The following is a 6,000-nucleotide window of genomic DNA, read 5'->3' as shown; positions in this document are numbered from 1 at the left end:
TCAGATGCGCTGGGTATGGCTGTATAGATCTTTCCTTCTTTGAGAAAGGCTGCCTAAAAACTGAGATTTGGAGTTACAGGCAAAATTCAGAAGCGGAAGGACTGATCTCAAATAGCTATAATCGATTCAGTGGAGGAAGTTTATAAAAATTAGTAATGGAAACAGATGTGTTGTGTTCCTTTTTGATTAATACTCTTTTCCTAAAATTAGTGTGCGAATCAGAGAAGGCATTGCCTTCACAGGAATTGGTTGCTCTGACCCAAATTCAGTGTTTTCCAATTGAAAGGACATATTTTCAGGCAGTATTTGAATATCTCTGTTGAGAAAAAGAATGTCTTCCTTTCCCATGGATTACTTTTTCTTTTTTTTTTCTTGTTGCAGGGAAGCTCACTGAAAGGCTTCTTGTCAGTTGATTGCTCTGCACAATACTTAAGATATTCACCAACTTTTATTTTGAGAAGAGAGGAAAGAAAATTCTTGAGGTGAATTCAATTTCTTTTTTCAGTTTTCAATGTATGTGCATCAAATAAAGATACAATAAGCCATTGCATTTTACATAGAAAAAGCTTTCCTGGTGTGAGCATACAGCTCACCAAAAGCAGAAATAAAAGCAAATACATTTGTGTTCCACAAACTGCAAAAAGTTCAACCTTCCTTCTAACCTGAAAGTTCAAAATCAGTTGTATAACCTGTAAATTTTGCAATTGTTGATCTAAAAAAAAGCATCACTGGATCCCAGCCTTCATTCATTAACTTACTCAACAGTAAGTCAGGACCTGTACAAATGTTTTTCTTAAATTAGGGTTACAGAAAAAGTCTCTGAGCTATACTGGTTCTTAGAACAGGTGACCTGTGCTGTAAATGCTGGAGGGCAAGACTGAGCTCTGCCTTGATTTAATTAGTAGGCACTTTGCAGTTAGTGGGAAATCACAGCAAAATCAATCTGCTACATGGTAATCTGCATTATATTTCAGAGCAACACCTCATTAGTTATATTGCACTCTAAAGGGCTTTTATAAAAGCAAAGCAGTGCACCTTTGCTGGCAGTTTTTAATTTGTATGTGTTCTCCATAGTTTCTCTATATTATGAAAAATGAAAGTAGAGGAATAATGTGAGCTCTATTAATTTAAATAGTATCTATCTACATTGAGAGCTCAGATGACAAAGCAATTGCAGAATAATATAGAAAATGAGGAGGGGAAAGTAATAAAAGCATCTTCTAACTAAGGCCTGACGAATTATTGCTTTTTAATTTAGGTGATGAATGTGTCCATTTTATTTGGAAAGGTTTGGATTCTATAGCTCATAGCTTGGTAAAAGTTATTTGTAGTCCTTAGTAATTTTAAATAAATAATGTTAAAACATTTTAAATAAATGTGGCACTAATTGATCACACAAAACATATTAGTTTTCCCAACACTGAATTCCAAAAATACACTTTTTTGGATTCTCTTAATTAAAAAAAATATAATCTAACAACAAAAAAACCAAAACCTATTGCTTTTTTTTCCCCTTCTTTTGTTTCAAAGATTGGATTCTAAATTTATGAATAAGGTTATTGATCTGATTTTGGGAAAAAAATCCATTACATTAAATATGATTTTTTTTGTCTTGTGTGCAGAGTGCAAGTTCTTCAGAACTAACAGACCATCCTTTTCTTGAATTGTCTTTTTTCAGGCAGGGTAGGCCAACCCCATTTACTGTAATGTTGTAACAAGATTTTCTTCTCTTGGAGATGGTACAAATTACATTCATATCACCTTCCTACTATAAAAGCAGTAGAAGGTGACATTAGTCTTTGTCTACACTGAATTGTTAGTAGTGCACTGTAGCAAATGTACAAAAAACATAATAAATTTGCTGCAAATACCCAATGTAGATGTAGGTAGATGGGTAATAATATAATAAGTCCTTGTGCTATATAAATTATTTAATGCAGGGAACTGATTTCAGCTATATTTTTAAATATTTTTCTTTTTTACTCACTTAAAATAAAATTTCTACTAACCAACATGTCTATATCAGCAATTTCTTAAAATTTAAAGAAATTCTCTGTGCAAAGGAGACTCATACCTTATATGAACATTGTATGATTAAGACCAAAATCTTCTGTCTTACCATGTGGTTATCTGGCCACTGTTGTTTTATTAAATGAACTAATCTCGTATCTCAGTTGATTTATCAAAATTTCAAGCCTCTGTAATCCCATGCATTCTGTCTTTATCTCAACCCACAAGTTTTCTTACTTTTATTCTTCCGATTCTCTCCCCCATCAACTGTGCGGGGAGTGAAAGAGCGGCTGCGTGGTGCTTGGTTGCCAGCTGGAGTTAAACCATGACAGGGTCCCTTGCAATCTATATTTATCTGTGATTCTATGATAAAATGTTTCAGGAATTTGCAAAATCAGCAGAATTATGTAGATACTGCAATTAAAAGCATTGCCTTTGATATTGGTGGATGAAGCCTTGTTTATGTAGTGAATAACTGTTACGAGTGTCTCACTCTGCAATACCAGTTTAATCGTGTTTTCATAGGTGGAATGAGTCTGCTGTATACATTTTTTTTTCTTAGTTCCTGATGAAACTATATATTCACTGGTAATCATCATGTGCCGTTATGGGATCAGGTATATTTTCAGTACCAGAAATGATAGCCTTGGCAGGAAGCCTACAAATTAAGAAAGATCAGAGTTGCAATTGTTCAAGAGGGAATTGGTAGTGTGCCAATATACCACTGCTTTTTCTTGTAACTTTTTTCCCAAGATTGACAACGTACCACAAAGTGTTTGCGCTTCCTTGCTATGCCAGATTTTTGGTGAGGTGATACTTGTTGCTGAACTCTCTGGGAAGAGGCTTTGTAATCGCATATTTGTTCTGGTCACATGAGAAGTAATTGCATATGCCTTTGCCTAGCATAACTGTGTCTCTTGGTAAAAGAATCACAGAAATAGATTCAGTGATTTATTATTTAATAGAGATTATCAGCTACTTTAAGTCACTTAGGTCCACAAGTATTAATTCAAGTTCTGCTTAAGACTTATGATATTTTCCATTCCGTCTGTATCCATATGAGGACTGACCACTGAGGTTGGGGAGTTAAATATGGCACGTCTTATCACTACTCACACGCAGCACTTGTATATAGCTGGCTATAGAAACCGAGGCAGCTTTATCATACTGTCCTGGTGAGCTACCAGGGTCCATTGAGCTTTTTCTCATTTCTTTATTGATTCCCAACTGTCACATTTCCTTGGCCTTTAAAAACAGTCTTTCCTTCCCCTCCTTTCTAGCTTCTGAAACTAAATAAATCATTAGTAATTTCCTCAATTAGAACAGGAAGAGTAGATTAATTGTTTAATGATCCAGAAATTTTATGTAATAAAACTCACATACCAGAGAAACACAGCAAGGTTCACAGATTCCCTTTAATTGTCAATTTTTCCTGTTAAACCTGTAGAACCTTGCAAGCACTGCACCATATTGATGCTGAGATTCCATGGTACTTCATAACAAACCTAAGTAATAGGAGAAAAAAAATATTTTAAAAAAAGGAATTGTTTTTTACCAGCTAATGAAAAAAAATTTGCTGTCTAAATAGGCAATCTTTACTTATGTAAACTGTATAAAATAATAGTACTTAAGACTTGTAAGCAGTTGTGGGTAAGACCTGCATTCTTACCCAGTATTTCTGTCCCAGAAAATTTTGGGACCAACTTAGGGAACACTTTTCCTGTCAAGCTTTCAAAACATGTTTCAAAGGGGGGGGGGGGGGGGGGGGGCGCGGAGTGGAGGTAAACTCTATATAAATAGTGCCCATGATTGATGAAATGGCAAACTACTAACTTCAGGTCAGACCTAGCCCTGACTTCAACCTACTATTGAAATTCTTGCTATATCTAGTTTTCTGTCGTAGTCCCACTCTGTGATTATATGAAAACATCAGCTTTTTCTTTGAAGGTCCTAGCCCATATGTTTCTTGGAAGAATGTTGAAGGAATTCAGCTTTAGAGGGTAATGGAAGTAGCCTGCTTGATACTGTTTGTTAAAAATATGGGGCGGATTAATTAATGATTATTTTTTTAATACAGTTATAATGTTGGGGTTTACAACATCACATAGTAACTTTATAAGTTACTTTCTTTTCCCACAAAAGTGACAGCAGATTTTATTTTTTTTTATCAGAGGAGGAAGGCAATGGGCAGAGAAAAAATGCAAGCATTTTGATTTCATTTGTGAATATTTAAGTTCCTGCAGAAATAGACCTAATTGTATTAATTTCCAAGGAACAGTAATTCACCCATCAATCTGGAAATGATCCATTTCTAGAAAGGAACATTCATCTTTATATATAAATGCGTGGCTATTCTCAAGAAAGTGGTGATCAATTTTGCAGCAACATGCTAGAGTGCATTTAATTACTTTATTTCAAGTTAGATGGAATTGCCACACAGTAATATACGAGTGCCCCTGAAATACTTGTAGTCACCTATACTGTGCTTTACAGAGGAAAACTGTTAAATCAGTATATGTGGAACACAGAATGAAATTCTTCTTAATGGCATCTGTGTAAATTTGAACAGCTCTGTAGATACCAGTTTAGTTACTTTGGATTTAAACTGTTACAACTGGTAACAAACTTTTTCCAAGAATCTGTCTGAAAGTGTACAGACTCCTAACTTTCACTGAAAATAATAGGCAGTAATGCCTGCCTGTCTCTTTAAGAGCTGCTTTACCGGATCTGAGAGGAATGGAGAATGAATCATCAGGTAATTTTCTTTACAGTATTCAGATGTTCATTACTGGTGTGTTTCACATATATACCCTGCATATACATTTTAATGTATCTTGATAAGAATTGGAAACATGCTGTTTCCTTACTATTTTATGCTTTGAAGACCATATATTGTCGAGCTTGCTGCTAGGGGAAGTGGGGGGGGGGGGGGGGGGAGGAGGAAGGGGGAATGGGGGAGCAGAGTTCTGCACCCTTGAAGTTAGAAGACTGTCCTAGAAGAATATACACTTGCATAGATTCGGTTTGTGATGCCATCTTTCTTCAAATGGTTTTAGCTGCCAGAGCACAGTATAGGAAGAGATGTTAACCAACTGTCAAGTCAGCATCTCAGCCTGGAATAACACATGCCCATACTGTCATTTACTACTTCTCCTCCCTTTAGGACTTGGACAATTTTGATAGTAAGATAATGGAGTTGTGCATCTCTAGTTATGTATAAATATAGCATCTGTAACAGTGAGGACTGATTTAAGTTGGGTTTTCCAGGTACTAATATAATTCAGACTGATAACATGAACAAACCCAATTTTCTAAAAAAAAAGCTTCCCTGTCTTGCAGTGAAAATTTTGTTTCAAGTTTTGACAAAGGGTTCGTTGATCCCAAAAGTGCCACAAATGTCAGTCATGAAAGTCTCCATATTGGACCCAAATCTAACATTTTTCTTTTCATAAAGCTATGTTGTAAAGAATCTGTTCAACCTTGACTGACATGCTGCTGCTCACGTAGAATAATTTTTATATCACTTGCAAGAATATTTATTTATACTTTCACTTAATGTGAGAATTATGTTCTCCAGGGTCCTTAATAAAACATAGTGTACTTCCTTTACAGTGAGATTGATCATATCTGGAATTAAAGTATACAATCACATGCCTATAAATAAAAAGAACATCTTGTGTTGCTGATGCACTGAACTTTGAGATATTCCTTGGTAATGACGTAGAATATATAGAAAACTTTTCTTGAAGTATGATCTTTGCAAAGCAAATACCCTGTCACCTGTTGCTCTTGTAGACAGATACTTTTCTTACAGGAGGGAGCAGATATAACCTATATTTGAAATCCTGTAAAGGTCATTCATTGCATACTAATAATTCTTCAGTAATGCACCTCAAGAGTCTGTGGCCACTAAAGCACTGAATTTTTTATTTGAAATCATGACATGAAAATTTATTGGTGAAAAAGGAGAAATGCTAAAAGGACATGTGT

Source organism: Falco peregrinus, chromosome 13, assembly GCF_023634155.1.
Source record: "Falco peregrinus isolate bFalPer1 chromosome 13, bFalPer1.pri, whole genome shotgun sequence".
Classification (NCBI taxonomy): domain Eukaryota; kingdom Metazoa; phylum Chordata; class Aves; order Falconiformes; family Falconidae; genus Falco; species Falco peregrinus.
Note: the sequence above shows the minus strand (reverse complement) of the source record.